Source organism: Zootoca vivipara, chromosome 9, assembly GCF_965207765.1.
Source record: "Zootoca vivipara chromosome 9, rZooViv2.hap1.1, whole genome shotgun sequence".
Taxonomy (NCBI): domain Eukaryota; kingdom Metazoa; phylum Chordata; class Lepidosauria; order Squamata; family Lacertidae; genus Zootoca; species Zootoca vivipara.
The window spans coordinates 28,158,080-28,176,547 of NC_142592.1; the positions used below are offsets into that span (position 1 = coordinate 28,158,080).

Sequence of the window (18,468 nt, forward strand, 5' to 3'; positions counted from 1 at the left end):
AAGGCGGTGAAGGTCCTGTGTGAGTGCTTGGAGGCGGTTGGAGGATGGATGGCGGCTAACAGATTGAGATTGAATCCTGACAAGACAGAAGTACTGTTTGTGGGGGACAGGAGGCGGGCGGTTGTGGAGGACTCTCTGGTCCTGAATGGGGTAACTGTGCCCCTGAAAGACCAGGTGCGCAGCCTGGGAGTCATTTTAGACTCACAGCTGTCCATGGAGGCACAGGTCAACTCCGTGTCCAGGGCAGCTGTTTATCAGCTCCATCTGGTACGCAGGCTGAGTCCCTACCTGCCCACTGACTGTCTCTCCAGAGTGGTGCATGCTCTAGTTATCTCTCGCTTGGACTACTGCAATGCGCTCTACGTGGGGCTACCTTTGAAGGTGACCCGGAAACTACAACTAATCCAGAATGCGGCAGCTAGACTGGTGACGGGGAGCGGCCGCCGAGATCACATAACACCGGTCCTAAAAGACCTACATTGGCTCCCAGTACGTTTCCGAGCACAATTCAAAGTGTTGGTGTTGACCTTTAAAGCCCTAAACGGCCTCGGTCCGGTATACCTGAAGGAGCATCTCCACCCCCATCGTTCTGCCCGGACACTGAGGTCCAGCTCCGAGGGCCTTCTGGCGGTTCCCTCATTACGAGAAGCCAAGTTACAGGGAACCAGGCAGAAGGCCTTCTCGGTAGTGGCACCCACCCTGTGGAAATGCCCTCCCACTAGAGGTCAAAGAGAACAATTGCCAGACCTTTAGAAGGCATCTCAAGGCAGCCCTGTTTAGGGAAGCTTTTAATGTTTGATGGATTTCTGTATTTTAGAATTTCTGTTTTTTTGGAAGCCGCCCAGAGTGGCTGGGGGAACCCGGCCAGATGGGCGGGGTATAAATAATAAATTATTATTATTATTATTAAATAAGTAGGATTGATTTTTGTGAGTCAATTCTGAGTACATGACTAACAATGGATATCACCCAATATATTTCATGTTCTTAAAGTAGCAGAACAAGCTTAGCTACAACTCTAGTTGGAACAGGCACATTTTAAAGGTGAAGCTGGCCACATTCCCACTGAATTTTTTGGGAGGGTTGTGTCAAAGAAGGAAATACCATCTAGTACATATACCTTTGGGAGATGCTAAACTTTTTAGTTTTTATGTGCAGAGTGTTTACTTGGAAATAAGTTACAGGAGTAGTTTGTACAACAGTTGTTTGTATGCTGTATTGTAAACAGTGCAAAATATAATAATCAATGTTTATTCATTACTCATTACGCTAATAATGTGTTTTGGTTGTTCTTTGCAATCTACCACATTTCTTAGCTTCTCTTCCCATGTGGTCTGTGAGGATGCTTTTATAGAATAAAAACCAAAAATTACCTGCTTTCATACAGTTTTACCATTTTTCAGCCAAGAAAATACATGTGCAGAATGAAGAGAAAAGGAAACAAGCATTGGGAAGTAGTGTATAGATATGCTGGGTTGTTTCATTCTTTGTGTCCCTGATCTTTACAATGGACTAAGGGCTGTACTGATAGGTTATTTGTTCTACATGTATAAAATAGTAGCTTACAGGGTTTTTTTTTAACCATGAAAACTAGTCTGGAATAGTTTTATCAGTGGGCCAGTGTGGACTGTACAGATGGTGGACTGTACCCGTTGTTTTGTTTCAGACGGCACAAATCATATGCAGCAAAAATTGCTCCTTTGATCATACAGTTTAGACATGTAGTATTCAGCTGATGGGTTGGGACTCATTGCTGGACATAGTCTGATCAAAAGTAGGTTACAACAGCAGCACTACCACAAATGATAAAGAAAATTAAGAAATGGATCCTCAGATGCATGTCTGCGTAAAGGTGGAGCCTGGGTTTGAAAAAAGTTGAAGACTTCAGCTGTAAGGATCTGAATTGTTTTGGTGGCAAACTGACTGTAGAGCCTTACATGACTGTTTACATTTATCTTCTTTCCAGAGTGGACCATCGGTTGGATGAAAGTTGTAGCATCCCTTTTTGTATCAGAATTCAAGGTTTTGTTATCTCCAAGAGTTGAAAATAGGTCGAGCATATCAGTCCTAAGAACTTTCCTGAAGAGAACTTGTTAGGAGGCTCTGTAAAGTAGCATGTGTTGGCAGAACTTGTTAGAACATGTTTGAGAGAGGCTGGAATTCAAATTTTGTGCATGATCTTCCTTATGCTGATGAATCTGTTGAATATCTGCTTGAACCAATCTGCCTTTTGATGTGAGTGAGAGCATAGATCATCATTATGAGTGTGTTTGTATCATTTGATTTGATATTGACTGCACCACCAGCAAGAAATGTATGCAACACCACCTGAGCATCTCCCCTCTCGTGTTTACAGCTCAAGATCATTTTTATATCTTCCTCTACAGTTACGTTGAAAGCTTTTGGTAGTTGATTATATTTAAGATAAATTAGGCTAAACTACATGTACTGTTAGGGGATGCGGGTGGTGCTGTGGGTTAAACCACAGAGCCTAGGGCTTGCTGATCAGAAGGTCGGCGGTTCGAATCCCCATGACGGGGTGAGCTCTCGTTGCTCGGTCCCAGCTCCTGCCAACCTAGCAGTTCGAAAGCACGTCAAAGTGCAAGTAGATAAATAGGGAAGGTAAACGGTGTTTCCGTGTGGTGTTCTGGTTCGCCAGAAGCGGCTTTGTCATGCTGGCCACATGACTTGGAAGCTGTACGCCGGCTCCCTCGGCCAATAATGTGAGATGAGTGCCGCAACCCCAGAGTCAGTCACGACTGGACCTAACGGTCAGGGGCCCCTTTACATGTACCTTTACATGTACTGTTATGATCAGCCCAGATTGATCATGTGAGTCTGCCTTGGAATCCATTCCTCTTCTATTCCTAGTCTTGATAATATTTACAGCTGCTTCCTTTTGAGTCCAGTGCCCTTAAGGGACAGCTGATGGAGTTGCATAGAACAGTCATAGTATCAGCCTTCTGCTGCAAGGTTTGCTAAACCTTCTGATTCTACTCCAGGTTGAACACACCACATTCTAGTTCTATGAATCCACATTGCTCATGAAGAAGCATTTAACCACATCATAATAATGTGGAAATCACCCACATCAGTAACTTGAATATGACTTATCTTTCTAGCATTTTGGCTCCTAGCTTTTATATCTCACTTTCTAACACTGGTTCCAAACTATGAGTTTTGCCACAGGAAAGCCCTACATAGAGTGCATTGCAGTAATCTAATGATGAAGTACCAATGCCTGAACTATTGTGGTCGAGGTCTCCCATTCCAGGAATTGCTGTAGCTGTTGCACCATTTGTAGCTGGTAAAAAGGTGCTTACAGTCGTTGAGGCTAGCTGGATTTCTTGTGACTCAAACTATATACTTTCTCCTGCAGGGGAAGAGTAAACCCATCTAGGACTAATTTTCTGGACATAGGAGCCACTCACCCACAGTGCCCAGTCTTGCCAATATTCAATTTCAGCTTACTTTGCTTTATCCATCTCACCACTTCACCAGGCATTGGTCCAGGGCCTGCCTAGCTTTGTTGATTCAGGTGTTATGGAGAAATGGAGCTGAGTGTCATCAGTGTATGATGTCACTCTGCCTCAAAATTCTTTTAAAGACTGCTCCCAGTGGCATCAGGTAAATATTAAGTAGCACTGGGAATAGAGTAGTGTCATAATATAACTGCTTGAGGCCCCAAAAAGCACTCTTTTAGTTCTGTTCTTTGGACTCTGTCCTGAAGGTTGGACCAGAACAATTACAATTCAGTGCTTCCAGTTCACATTTCATAGCACCAGTCTGGGAAGATACTATGGTTGGTCTATGGTACCAAAAACCCCAGAAAGATCAAGAAGCAGGAGTAAGGTCACATCCCCCTTGTTCCACTCTCTGGAAAGGTAATGTATCAGGGCGACCAAGACAGACTCAGTCCCATGGCCGGGCCTGAACCCAGATTGGAACTGATCTAAATAATTTGTGTCATCCAAGAATGCAGCTGTCCCACTACAATCCTGTCTGCCATCGCCCCCAAGAAGGGATATTTAGTAATTATTCCAATCCAAGGGGACCAGAGCTGGGTTTTTTAAAGGAGAGGCTGCACCATGGAAAGTGTTAACCGTGCTTTGGAGCCAAGCAGTCAAGCCTTAGATTTAATAAGCCAGTTGGGGACAGGGTTAGAAGGGCATATGGTTTGATGTACTACCGCCAGCACCTTGTCCACATCAGTGGCCTGTACAAGCTGAAACCAATCCCACAACACACCACCAACTCTGGTATTGGATACTTCATCTGGAACTATTGAAGAGTCAAGGTCACTCTGAAGTCAAGCAACCCTATCCTCAAATTGTGTAGCCAGTTGGTCACAGCAAGTCTTTGTAAGCACCAAACTTCCCACCCCTATAGTGGGAGTCAGTAACCTCCAGACTGTGAAATAATTTTGCCAGCTTGCTATTAGAAGAAGCAATCCAGGCTGTGATATGAGCTTTCTTTGCAGCCTGTACTGTACCATGGTAGACAAGATTATGCCCACTGACAAGCGTTCAGTCTGCTTTAGAGTCGGACTTGCGCCATTTGTGCTTTAGTCTTCATCTAGTTTGCTTCATGGTATGAAGCTCTTCAGAATACAAAAGAATCACTGGGGCTCCACAACGGCAGAGAGGACACTTAGTAGTGATCATGTCAACCACTCATTTCAGTTTACTATTTCATAGTGAAACTGGGGCTCTGACAAGATCGTCAGTTAGACAAGGAACTGCATTGCACCCTGTCCCAACTTGGTTTCACTGCTCATCACTTGGATTAAAGACTACATTGAGGGTGTTCACTACTCGTTTTGTTGGACTGATAACTGAGACAGCCCCATGGTTGACATGAGCAGGCCTAACATCAGTTTCTGCATGCATACTGAAGTCCTCCAACACAATGCGAGATACAATTTTGGCCAGCTTAGTCAGGGGTGCATTTGGGCAACAGGGGGCTTGATAGACAACCAGCACCCCCAGTCTGCCCAACACCAGTCTGAGACCCTCTAAGCTTAGAGAGTACCAGCATGAAACTTACTCAGGTAATTCTTCTAATGTAGGAGCTCTCACCTGGTTGTTGAACCCTTGTAAAGCATTTCTATTTTATAGTTTAGCAATAGTAGAGCATCAAAGCTACCATCAAAGCTGACAGTGCCAAACTCACAAGAATGCTGCTTCTTTTTAGAATTTGTCAATAAAGTAAATTTAATTTTCCTGCTTGCCCTTTCTTCATCCATTAAAAATTTATTCTTCAGCCACATTCTAGTCTCCAAAGTTGAGGATGCCGGGTGGAGTGGAATAGATGGTCTTGTGTCACAACTGTATGTTAAAACCATCCTGTTAATTGTTTTTCAAAAAACACACGTAAGAAGTCTGCTCCCAACCATACTGCAGGAAGAGAGAGAATGATCTTACAGAGTTCATGCAACCGACTTCCTGGTTTGTTGTGCCAGATCATTGCTTTCTGGCATGGAAGCTGATTTTCATCCTTTCCTTCTGTTCAATATATTTCCACTCTTTGATATTTCTATTTCAGCTGTTTGCACTGCTAAAAAGAGGCAAACTGCTTTAAGGTTAAATTTTAAAAGCTGAAATAGATAAGGAGTTTCCATCTTCAGAATAAGAAACCTTTGGCTCTTCAGATATTCTCTCTATATTACAATTGTCTCAAAAGCTAGCTAGAAAGTACAACAGTGAGTACTTGGTCCCTGGGCTATAGTAGATCACTGAAATGGCACAAACTATACATATACATATACATATACATATACATATACATATACATATACATATACATATACATATACATATACATATAATAGAAAACGGTAATGTAGAACTGATTCATGGAATATCACAAATATAGTTTCTATATTCTTTGGAATCTAAGATAATGTCTGCATGTTTTCTATCTCGTCTTCTGAAGTCCTTCATATTGTTCCCCATTACAGTGATACTGTTCCGTTCTCATTCATCTAGGAGGAAGTAAGGAGCTCAGATACTAACAGAATATATCTAACCCCTTCTGACAGCAAGAGAAATTAATACGATATTAATCCTGCTTCACTTGTGAATCAGTACCAATGTTTTTGTTTTGTTTTTTAAAAAGTTTGGTTAGTTTGGAGGTTAAAAGTTGGCTCTCCAGAAAATTGGTTTGGAGAAGAATGAGATTATAGAAATTGAAACTGGGAGGTAACCACTTAAAAACACAGAAGTAGATTCTATACTGGAATTGCTGACAAATTTAGGTACGTATATTGAAGTTGGCTTCCTTTTTTGAAAGGTCTAGCTTTATTGGAAAGTTATCTTTCTAAAATGTGTGCTTATACACAGTTTTGTTTATTAAAAATACATAGAAATTTGTAAAAGTTTGCATAACTTGAGATACATATCAAATAAAAAGTTGTTTTAAAAAAGTTGTCTTCTGTTTACTATTGGCAAGGGTTTCCTTTATTTCTAAATGTTAAGAGACAAAGATTAGCTTCTGCAAAACTCCTGTTGACAGAATGGCTTGGAGTAGAATTTCTCCTATGTTGAATTTTCTGTAGTGCTGTCTTCTATTTACTTTATTAGGAAGGTAAATTACATTTTAATTCTTTGTTGTGTGGACAGTAGGGACATTTCCATTTTTTCCATTGTCTTGTTTCAGACATCTATTCAAAATTGAATCAGTTAGCCCCATCAGTTTAAAACAGTTGCATGAATTGACTGTTTTTGAAACCCCATTTTACTTTCATTGTCATAAGTGCACATATTGTTTAGCTGCAATGTTTAATGATTGTTAAGATTTCTAAGGAAGATACCCCAAACTCTTGAAAACACTTTGAAATATCTGAAGGTAAACTAGTGCTATAATTGTAAGCAGTGACTTAAACTTGAAAAATACAAAATAATTTAATTATAATTAATCTTTCAAAAAATATATTTCAAAATGGCTTTCAAATAGCACTGTTACACTCATTAAGTTTAAGTGTGTGCTGGATTACAACATATAAGTTCTACTTTTTTATTAACATTTTAAACTAAATTTTAACAATAAGAAAAGCAAAGAACAAAATTATTGTAAATTACAATGATAAATAACTCTTAAACCTCTTACCTTACTGGAGTTGTGAACTCCAGTGGCTGTTGGAAATACTTTTGAGCAAACATGAACCACTGTGTGTCCTCTTCACAATTGTGGGATCAATTGTCCTGTGGTGTTTCAGCTCCCACCACCATTTACAATTAACGTACTAAGCTGCTTTACTGTTTTTGAAACGAATAGGAAAGGGAAGCTCTGGGGTCTGTTCTATTCCCATCAACTTCTCAAAATAGGATAGAGAAAACAACAGCATTCCATCTGTATAATAAATTACATTGTTATTTGGGAATATCACTTAACGGGTACTGGAGGTTTTTTGGGGGGTGGTGGTGGTGGAGGAGGGAATTAGATCTGTACAGTCCTCTATCAGAAAACAGAAACCCCAATACAAAGCATTGCAGGAGTCTGTTGAACCCCAGGAGTAAATTTTGCCTAGGGCAGTGATGTTGAATCTCAGGCTTCCCTGTGCTTGGATGGTCCCTAGGTCACACACCCTCACTTCCCATGCATATCCCTCAACAGCCATGCTTCACACACCCCTTGAATGTTTTTGCCTAGTTGGAATGCTTCCTTGAACTCTTGTTACTGCCTGTTGCTTGCCTGGATGGAGGATAGAGAGGTGTATGTGAGTGTATATAGAAACTAACTTACTGCACGAAGGTAATTGTTCACAGTAGCATAACCGATGCTGGAATCTGGTGCCCACTACCTGGAAGCAGGCCCAATTTAACACAGCTAGGCTTACTATTGAGTAATCACTCATCCTTGGGACAGAAGTTAAGGACTTACTAGTGCCCATCTTTTCTAAGTAAATAATATTGAAGTTAATAATAAACTCTACAGTTCATTCTTTAGGTTGAAGTAACTGTTTACATGAACATAGACAGTGTTATCAGAAAATAGATACATGATGAAAGCTAAAATGTGTTTCCCATCCAATCGATTTTGCAGTCTGGTAAATGCCTACTCAGAAGTAAAACTTGTGGAGTTCATTTGAGCTTGCTATTAAATAATTAGGTATAGGGCTGCAGGCTTTGTGATACAACTCAACTTCCTTAGCAGAACAGTGCAAAGTATTTTATCATTGATGAGGACAAATCTGCTTGCAGCAGAGGAAGTGATGGAAAGGAGGGGCACTCCATTAGCTTCTCTCCCTGAACAGGAGAGAAGCTGGTCATTAGAAGAACTATGAAAAACTATTTGTACCGGAGTTAGCTTGTTTTTCCTCTTTCCTCCTCATCACTTTTTCCTTTTGTGTCACATATTTTAAAATGATTGTGAGTCTGTAATAAGGGCTACCTAGCTTTTTGGTTTGATCTTGTGGGCCCCTCAAGGAGCCTTTTCAGCAGAAGAGTAAGGTAAGCATGCTTTAAAGCAAGGAAAAAGTATCTTAAGTTATATAAAAACTATGCCAAGTAAGTAGTTTTATTTACAGTGGTACCTCGGTTTATGAACACAATTGGTTCTGGAAGTCTGTTCATAAACTGAAGCGAACTTTCCCATTGAAAGTAATGGAAAGTGGATTAATCTGTTCCAAACGGTCCGCGGAGTACTTAAACTGAAGCATTCATAAACTGAAGCGAACTTTTCCATTGAAAGTAATGGAAAGTGGATTAATCCGTTCCAGACGGGTCCGCGGAGTACTCAACCTGAAGCGTACTTAACCCGAAGCATGGGTGTAATTGGTTCCGGAAGTCTGTTCATAAACTGAAGCGAACTTTTCCAACTGAACGTAATGGAAAGTGAATTAATCCGTTCCAGATGGGTCCGCGGCGTTCGCAAACCGAAAATTCATAAACTGAGGTGTTCATAAACCGAGGTTCCACTGTAGTATCTTTGGAAAAGCAAACTTGTTGAGGGCAATTGCTTATCAGTAAGGTTTACCAAATAGTTCATACTTAATGATTTTGGATTATGAGAATAAACTATAGTAAGCCTCAGGTTCTCTTCCTTCCCTTTTCTCTTCCTTTGCATGTGAGCGTAGAGATAAAGAGCTTCCACTTTCTGTTTCAAATAACCTGCAGCTTCCCATTATGTCTGAACTTTGCAAGCAACAATTAATTATAACTGGTTTGTTCAGGGAAATGTGGCTTTGGATGCTGATTTTTTTGAACTTTGGGCAGGGTTCAGTGGTAGAGCATCAGCTTTGTGTGCAGAATGACACAGATTCAATCCCCAGCCTCTCCAAGTAGGGCCAGTATAGACTCCTGCCTAAAACCAGGCATAGACAATACTGGGCTGGATGGGCCAGTGGTCTTATATGGTGTAAGACAGCTTCCCATGTTTCTATCAGTCTTAGTAACTCAGATGTGTAAGCTAATCGCCAAATGCCAGCTTAAACCTCTGTTCCTGTCGCCATCATGGACTGTCTAGGCACCATCCCCTCCCCCCCAATAGAATTTATTTTCATTTTCATTTCTATGCCGCTTCATATTTTAAATCTCACAGCAGTTGACAATATCCAGAATAAAATATATCCAAGCTTCAAGGAAAATATTTCAGATCCTTCTCTAAGGTACATTTTGCTTTCCCCATATTGATTTACCGATTCAATTTATAGAACTGCACCATAGCAGAAGGACCATAGGAAGCCAGGGTGGTTTAGTGGTTAGAGTGTTGGACTAGGACCTGGGAGATCAAGGTTCAAATCCCCAGTCATGAAGCTCACTAGGTGACCTTGGAGTCAGTTGCCACCTCTTCACCTACCTTGCAGAGTCGTCGTAGGCATTAACTGATGAGGGTGTGTGTGAACAATGTCCTTAGAGCAAAAGGTAGGAGATAAAAGCAATAAATAAGCTCTTCTGCTGTCCTGCTTAAGAAAGCTGAAGATGATGTCTGTCATCAACCAACATCTGTACTAACCAGATGAACTATTTTCCTGACTAGTTAATAATGTGATTTCTGTCCCCCATAACATAGGGTTCCATCATAGCTCAGAATGCATTGCTTTCCAGCATTCAATGCTCCCTTTTCTTTTTATTTTAGAGAGAATCCCTCCTAGAGCTTGTTGTGCTTTATAACTTTGCAGTCCACTAGCTCAGACTTGTCTTTAATCGCTAGCCTGGAAGCCATAGGTAACCAGGAATCCATTCAGCTGAGTGAGCAGACTGGTGGAGGAGGAGGGAAGAAGTGCCTGGTCCCTCCTTTATGCTCAGCTCAGAAAGTAGTGAGCTGGAAGAGAGAAGCCCCCTCCTCTGTGCCCGGCATTAAAATGGATTAGGCTGCAGGACAGAGTTCTCTGAGAGCTGGCAGACCTTTTTTGAAGGCCAGCAACTTTGGTGGCCTTATTAATAGAAATCTCACATTTTTATTAATATATCTCAGTGGAGAGAGAGAGGGGGAAGGAAAGGTGACACTGTTTCATTGAATCTATTGCCACATCTATTTCCTCAGATGTCTACTGTACCTTCTGTGACCCATTATGTTGTAGTCAAAAGGAACTGACACAATATAGCTTGTTTAATTGTAATTTGAGAAGCCACTAGTAGAAACGCCAGGTGTTCAGTGAACACATTACTGAGTTAAAAGTATTTCTTTTGAATATTAGTACTCTATAGTGAATGTGCCTTTTCGTGGAAATGCCTAGATCCTTTCTGTATATGCATCCTTGCTTTGATCTTCTATATAAATGATCTACCTGAGATTAATACAATATATAAAGTGGGGTGAAAATTATTTTAGCAGGCTTCTTTATGAATGGACAAATGGCTAAAGAACAGCAAGCAGAGAGAAATAATAAATGGACAGTTCTCAAAATGGAGATGTCCTCAAGGATTTGTATTGGGACCCCTGTTCTTTAACTTGTTCATAAATTACCTGGAGGTGAGCAGGGAGGTAGACAGGTTTGCTGGTGACACCAAGTCATTTGGGGTGAGAAAATAAAAGGGATTTCAAGGCATTCCAAAAGGATCACTCTAAACTGGGTGAATTGGTATTTAAATGGTAATTGTGGTTCAGTCAAATAAGTGTAAAGTGTAAGTGATGGGGTCTTCACTTACAAGGAAAGGGATCCTGGTGTTGTCATAGATAGCTCAAGGAAACAAACAGTTGGCCCTCTTTTTCAGTCTATGGCTGAGGGTCATTAGGAAAGGGGTGGAAAATAAAACTGGCAATATTACAATTCCTTTATAAAAATACTGTATATGGCGCAACCACAGTTGGAATGCTGTAAACAGGTCTAGTTGCTGCATCTTGAAAAGAATATTATAGAGCTAGAAATGGTGCTGAAAAGGGCCACCAGAATTATTAGGGTGTGTGTGGAGCAACTATCCTCTAAGGAAAGATCTACAGCATTTGGCTTTTTTTTTGTTTAGGGGAAAAAGTGAAGGGGGCCATAACTAACATTATGTACCCTGCCCAAGCCCACATCCTCTGGCATTCACAGATGACTTTGAGGAGAGGTCAGGTCCACTTCTGAACTTGCACTGCGATTTGCAGGTGTTTCTGCCTTCAAAGGTACGGTGAGTGAAGAACTCACTTTGTGCTGTGTTTTGAAGGCCCTCAAAGGCAGTTGAGAGGCTTGTTTCAAGTGTAGGAGGCTACCACCTTAAGAGTATTCTCTTTGGGGAATGTACATATGATAAGACAGTCATGCAAGAAATGAATTTAAAAAGCAGTGTTAGGATGAATCTTTGGCATGTTTAAAAAGGAAAGAATATGTTAATATCTCTTGTTAATAAACAAGATAAAATTGTTGTTGATGCAGATATTCTCTGAAGAATATTCTATTCTTAAGTTGTTGTTGTTTAGTCGTTTAGTCGTGTCCGACTCTTCGTGACCCCATGGACCATAGCACGCCAGGCACTCCTGTCTTGCACTGCCTCCCGCAGTTTGGTCAAACTCATGTTCGTAGCTTCGAGAACACTGTCCAACCATCTCGTCCTCTGTCGTCCCCTTCTCCTAGTGCCCTCAATCTTTCCCAACATCAGGGTCTTTTCCAAGGATTCTTCTCTTCTCATGAGGTGGCCAAAGTATTGGAGCCTCAGCTTCACGATCTGTCCTTCCAGGGAGCACTCAGGGCTGATTTCCTTAAGAATGGATAGGTTTGATCTTCTTGCAGTCCATGGGACTCTCAAGAGTCTCCTCCAGCACCATAATTCAAAAGCATCAATTCTTCGGCGATCAGCCTTCTTTATGGTCCAGCTCTCACTTCCATACATCACTACTGGGAAAACCATAGCTTTAACTATACGGACCTTTGTCGGCAAGGTGATGTCTCTGCTTTTTAAGATGCTGTCTAGGTTTGTCATTGCTTTTCTCCCAAGAAGCAGGCGTCTTTTAATTTCGTGACTGCTGTCACCATCTGCAGTGATCAAGGAGCCCAAGAAGGTGAAATCTCTCACTGCCTCCATTTCTTCTCCTTCTATTTGCCAGGAGGTGATGGGACCAGTGGCCATGATCTTGGTTTTTTTGATGTTGAGCTTCAGACCATATTTTGCGCTCTCCTCTTTCACCCTCATTAAAAGGTTCTTTAATTCCTCCTCACTTTCTGCCATCAAGGTTGTGTCATCTGCATATCTGAGGTTGTTGATATTTCTTCCAGCAATCTTAATTCCGGCTTGGGATTCATCTAGTCCAGCCTTTCGCATGATGAATTCTGCATATAAATTAAATAAGCAGGGAGACAATAGACAACCTTGTCGTACTCCTTTCCCAATTTTGAACCACTCAGTTGTTCCATATCCAGTTCTAACTGTAGCTTCTTGTCCCACATAGAGATTTCTCAGGAGACAGATGAGGTGATCAGGCACTCCCATTTCTTTAAGAACTTGCCATAGTTTGCTGTGGTCGACACAGTCAAAGGCTTTTGCATAGTCAATGAAGCAGAAGTAGACGTTTTTCTGGAACTCTCTAGCTTTCTCCATAATCCAGCGCATGTTTGCTATTTGGTCTCTGGTTCCTCTGCCCTTTTGAAATCCAGCTTGCACTTCTGGGAGTTCTCGGTCCACATACTGCCTAAGCCTGCCTTGTAGAATTTTAAGCATAACCTTGCTAGCGTGTGAAATGAGCGCAATTGTGCGGTAGTTGGAGCATTCTTTGGCACTGCCCTTCTTTGGAATTGGGATGTAGACTGATCTTCTCCAATCCTCTGGCCATTGCTGAGTTTTCCAAACTTGCTGGCATATTGGGTGTAGCACCTTAACAGCATCATCTTTTAAAATTTTAAATAGTTCAGCTGGAATATCATCACTTCCACTGGCCTTGTTATTAGCAGTGCTTTCTAAGGCCCATTTGACTTCACTCTCCAAGATGTCTGGCTCAAGGTCAGCAACCACACTATCTGGGGTGTACGAGACCTCCATTCTTAAGTAGCAGTCCTAAAATTCTGTTTTCATCAGAATTTGAATTAAGACTGTTAGTTGTACTTCATTTCTTTTATTGCTGTAGGGAGCCATGGTAGAAATTGTTTCATAACTTTGCTGCAGCATCAGTTAAAATGTCTATTCTGAAATCTGCTATAATATTTGTATTTAATTTAGTATCAGCACAAATTGGTTCATCCAGATTTTGTAGTAACGGGAGAGAAATCCAGAAAGCAGTTTCCCATCCACCCCTTTTTATAATAATAAATCTTACAATTTAACACACTTTGATGTCCTAATGTTCTGTTGGCATTGCTATATTACAGTACATTATTAATTGTGTCAGAATAACTTGCAACAATACAATTTTCTCTGGTTTGGCCCCCTGAGTGGCAAGTTGACAGCAAAGGCAATGGCAAGCCACAAATACTCCTTCTAGGCTGATTATTTTAAGCTTGCTTGCTGATTCTAGCCAGATAGGCAGCTTTTCAAATGAGTTTAGCTATTCTAAAAGCTGATCAGAAATCCGTGTTAAAAATCTTCCTCAAGAATTCTAACCAATGACTTTGCAACATACTTAAGCCATCTTGGATCATCTCAGGATGGAAAATTAAAAATTAAAAATATTGAATATTGTTTTTCATATTTCATTTATTTGATTTGGTTCTCATATTCTAACCTGCTCGGGTAGGAGTAAATGCCTTCCTCTGGAATGTAATTGATTTCCTCTTGTTGCCATCCTGGATGTGAAACGCCAATTCAGAAAAATTACCTGGGTGTGAAAAGTTCATTTTTAAATAAATGAAATAAGTGTCTGATCCTTCCACTTCCACTTGACGCAGCCTAACATAATAAAAAGTTGTCAGAATAACACATTCAAATACCATCTCTAGCATAGAATATTTTGCCATATTGATTTCTGGGTCTAAATACTTTTTTTTAAAAAAAAAAGGGGGGGGTTTGTACGTGAACAAGTTGCATAGATTTCTGCAAACACCGTATATTTCAGGCTTTTGTCATTGTGCAAGGAAGAGGAGGGGCATGCTGCCAAACTCCATCCCACTCCAGTGCATGAGTTTTTTATTCTTTTCAGCCCTCCATGAGTTGGGTGGTCACGTTCTGAAACAAGGAGTGTCCTCTACTCTTGGAAGGGGGAAAGTGATGCTCTGGAGGGAGTGGAGCATGGCAGTGTGCTCCTGATTTCCTTTGTGCAGTATAAGCCACATAGTGCTGCCATACGTCTGGAATTTCCTGGACATACCTGGGATCTTTCGTCGAAAACAGCCAGTCCGTCTATATTCGTCCAGGCAGAATTTCATATGGCCAATTAAAAACCTTGGGTGTATGGCAGTCTATAGTAGAAGTGTTGATTTTTTTGGTGATTTTCCTTTTAAAAAAATATCTCAAAAGCTTCATTGAGTGGGGTGGAGTGGGGGGCTCAACAAAGCTCAACAACTTTTTTTAAAAAAAAGCCCGATGAGGTGTACAAAAATTGTATGTGAGCATGCAAGTGTTTAGTTATATGTTAGAGACTTCAGGCATCTTGTGTTAAGCAGTGCTTAATTTCTGTATGTGGTATGCCCATACTAGTTTCAACTCTTTGACCCCTGCCTGCATGGAAGTAGAGAGAGAAGAGAGTTGGAGCTGTGTAAGCTCATGGCCCAGGCTTTTCCTAGCTGGCTAAAAATGGTGCCTTATCATCCTATCCCCATCCATTAGTGCATTCTTCTGTGTTCTTTATGTCCTGCTTGGGAGTTTGCCAAAAGCATCTGCCTGGCAACTGTGGGAAATGGGATGCAGGATGCTGGATCCAGTAGGGAGCAATTTAAAGACAGTTGGTTCAAAAAACAAAAGCTATTAGATCACATAGGTAATTTTGCTGAGAGAAGGCTATGGTCTTGAATATAGAGATTCTTTAGTTCCTGATGGATGGGGGACACGAGATACCCATAGTTTAAAGATAGAAAAAGATGTCATTGAAGTCTGAATTGTATCTTCATATTGCTCAGTTTTGTATTTCCAGGGTTGGAAAAATATTTCACTTAAATATTTAAAATCTTTCAAATTTCTGGGTTTCAGAATAAAATTTTTCCTAGGTAGCCATGCTCGGCAGTGTTCTGCTCAGTGTTTGAAACTCCCATTGTTCTAGGCGCACTTTGCGACAGGGAATTTCATTAGTGCGAGCAACTTCTGAGCTCTGGGTACAGTACTGCACCTAAAATTTCAGATTAAAACTGCAGAGTGGAAGGAAAAGAGGATCTTTTCCTGCCTTCCCACTTCCAGCTACTCTTTGAAGCCTGGAGAAGAGACCCTGTTAGGAATATTGTGGAGTGGGCAGGGGCAGGACTAGACTATGTGGAAAATGAACATAATATTTTAGCTGCAGTTCATTCATTTTCAGCTATGTATTCTTGTTATAAAAAAGCGAGACTAGACATTCCGTTGTTGCACTCATAACCTTTGTTTAAGGTGTGATTTAGTTCCTAGTTTTCATATCTCAATTTCTAATACTTGTTTTGCTATATTTTAATATCCCCATTTTAGAATATTCTGTGTTTATAAATGCAAATATACACCATCTATAATTCCTGGGTATGGGAAAATGATCAGAAATAAGTGACGGAACCGCTGTGTCTGTTGTGTAGGTGGCTCAGTTTTAATAGTAACCAGAACTCATTAGAGAAAATAAGCAATGATAGAACAGAACTTATGTAACGTTATAGCTTTGCTATATTTTGTAGTGTGGTTTGTGTACCTTTTGACTTTTTTGAGAGATGTACTATCAAGCTAAGGAGAGGTTTCTTAAATAAACTTGAGTTACTGTAATATTTCTCTGTAATTTATTCTTTATCTCAGTATGCGGTCTTAAAAGGCTGTTTACAAATGGTACAACATAAAAACAGTCTTCAATAATAAAAGTTTCTAATTAATTGAAAATGCAGTCATTAAACTATAATGGAGTCAAGTCTTTTGTTTCCTTATTTCATTAGTTTTTATCTGGCTTGGGCATAATCTGTAGTTTGCAGTTCATGTTTTGCTTGTCATTCTTTCGGTAGCTGGATGATGACTGTCATAGCCCATCATTCCCAGCAGTTACCTCTCGCATGGGTATGGTGGGGAAAAATGGTGTGGGGGCAAATCCATGCGGTGCCAATGTCTCACTCTTTCTCCTTCCCCTTGGAAATGCAGGTGCTGCTAAATTAGTGAACAATCCCACTTCTCGTTTCCTGTCCTTACACAGTGGGGTTAAGGAAGCCATATAATGAATGGCAGTTTTTGCCTCTGCAGTAGCCATAGAAAGAACAAAGAATTATTAAATGTAAGAGATGGTTTGAATCCCCCCCTTTGCATTTCTTATTTTTGTAGTATTGGACTGGGGCCATATATGGAGCTGCTGTTTAAGCATATTCCTGCTGTTACAGCTGAGGGAGCCCCACCATGCATCATATGTATGTATATTGCAAGAAGAAGAGGATTGAGGATGGAGCTGCTCTTGGCATTTAAGGATAGCTACATTGATGAAACTCCTTTAGCACCCTTGACCAGTTCTGCACAAGCGGCTTGAAATGAAATACTGCAGTTTTAACAACTTTTTTAGTTTAAAGCTCATACACTTTAGTGTATAAAGTAACTGCTATTGAGGCCTCAATCCCTATGCGCACTTAACAGAGAATAAGGCCCTTTGAATTTCATGGGGCATACGTATAAGTGAAGATGCATGCATAGCATTGAAGCATGTCCTTTTTCAGTTAGATTTTACACATTGTTTGTGGCTTCTCTCTGTATGCTGTTAAGATCCATATTCCTGGGCTGACTATGATGGGTTATGCCCTCTATGCTGTTAGAAAAGGACAGATTAAAGGAAGTGAATCTGGGTCACTTGCTTATCATAAAGGAAGGCTCAGCCCTTTAGCAACTGTACTGAGTCAGAGTTATTTTCATGTGCTGGAGAAAGTAGTAATTCCCTTGAATTGTTGCATTAAAAGTACATTTCACCTTAACATTTTATTCTTATGGACTGGCCCTGTCGAGCACTCTTCTGTATCCACAGTCTTCAAATTTAGGGCGGCAAAGGAAAAAACAACCAGTGGGAAACTAATCTATAACTGTAAAATATTGCATAATGTGTTTCAGTAACATTTACATCTATATCAACATAATACTTTCCAGTTCACAAAAAGCAACTTGACAGTATCGGTGTGCCTTTGCGTTGATTTATAAACAGAAGTGACTACTGTGGGAATGAGTTCCACTGTTTGTTTATTTATGTGCTGTGTGAAGGAGACAAAAGAAAGTACTATGTACTTCACACAGGGCATAGTTAAACTATGCCATGGAATTTGCTTCCATGGGAGGCAGTGATGGTGACCAACCTGGATGGCTTTAAAAGGAGATGAGACAAATTCTTTTTTATTATTATTGCATTTCTGATTCATTTCAACAGAAGAAAAAACACGAAAGTAATAAAAAAGGAAAAAAGAATAACATAATGCATAAAATATTACATTAAATAATACAATCATTGATGGACTTCCCTTCCTCTCTTTCCTTGGTTGCTTTTATATTCCACTTCCTTCTCATGTTTTCTTCGTTTCCCCAGTCTTTCTCTACTCCTCCCATTAATTCTAGTTCTAACTTACACTGCTGAACATACTAAGATGAGACAAATTCATTGGTGCATTTCGCAATAGGGAATTTTATTAATGCGAGCAGCTTTTGAGCTCTGGGTGCAGTACTGCGCCTAAGATTTCAGATTAAAATTGCCACTGCTGGAAGGAAAGGAAGACCTTTTTCTGCCTCTCCACTGCCAGTCATTCTGAAGACTGGAGATAATAAGAATATTAGGGGGGCAGGCAGGGGAAGTATGGCTTTGTTTTTTTGTTTTTGTTTTTTGCAGCCTTCAGATGAGGACTAGACTATGTGATTTTGCCAGTTTATGAGGAGCAGGCTGCAGTTTATTCATTTTCGACTTTGTATTCTTGTTATAAAAAAGTGCGCCTAGACAATCCTTTGTGGCACCTATAACCTAGGTTTAAGGTGCCATTTAGTTCCTAGCTTTCATATCTCAGTTTCT

General features: G+C 40.5%; 1 protein-coding gene across 8 annotated transcripts in view; it reads left to right on the plus strand.

Annotated features, from left to right (window-relative positions):
* Nucleotides 1-18,468, plus strand: part of CNOT2 (CCR4-NOT transcription complex subunit 2) — a 62,833-nt gene that overhangs the window by 15,930 nt on the left and 28,435 nt on the right. The gene's annotated exons all lie outside the window — the stretch shown is intronic.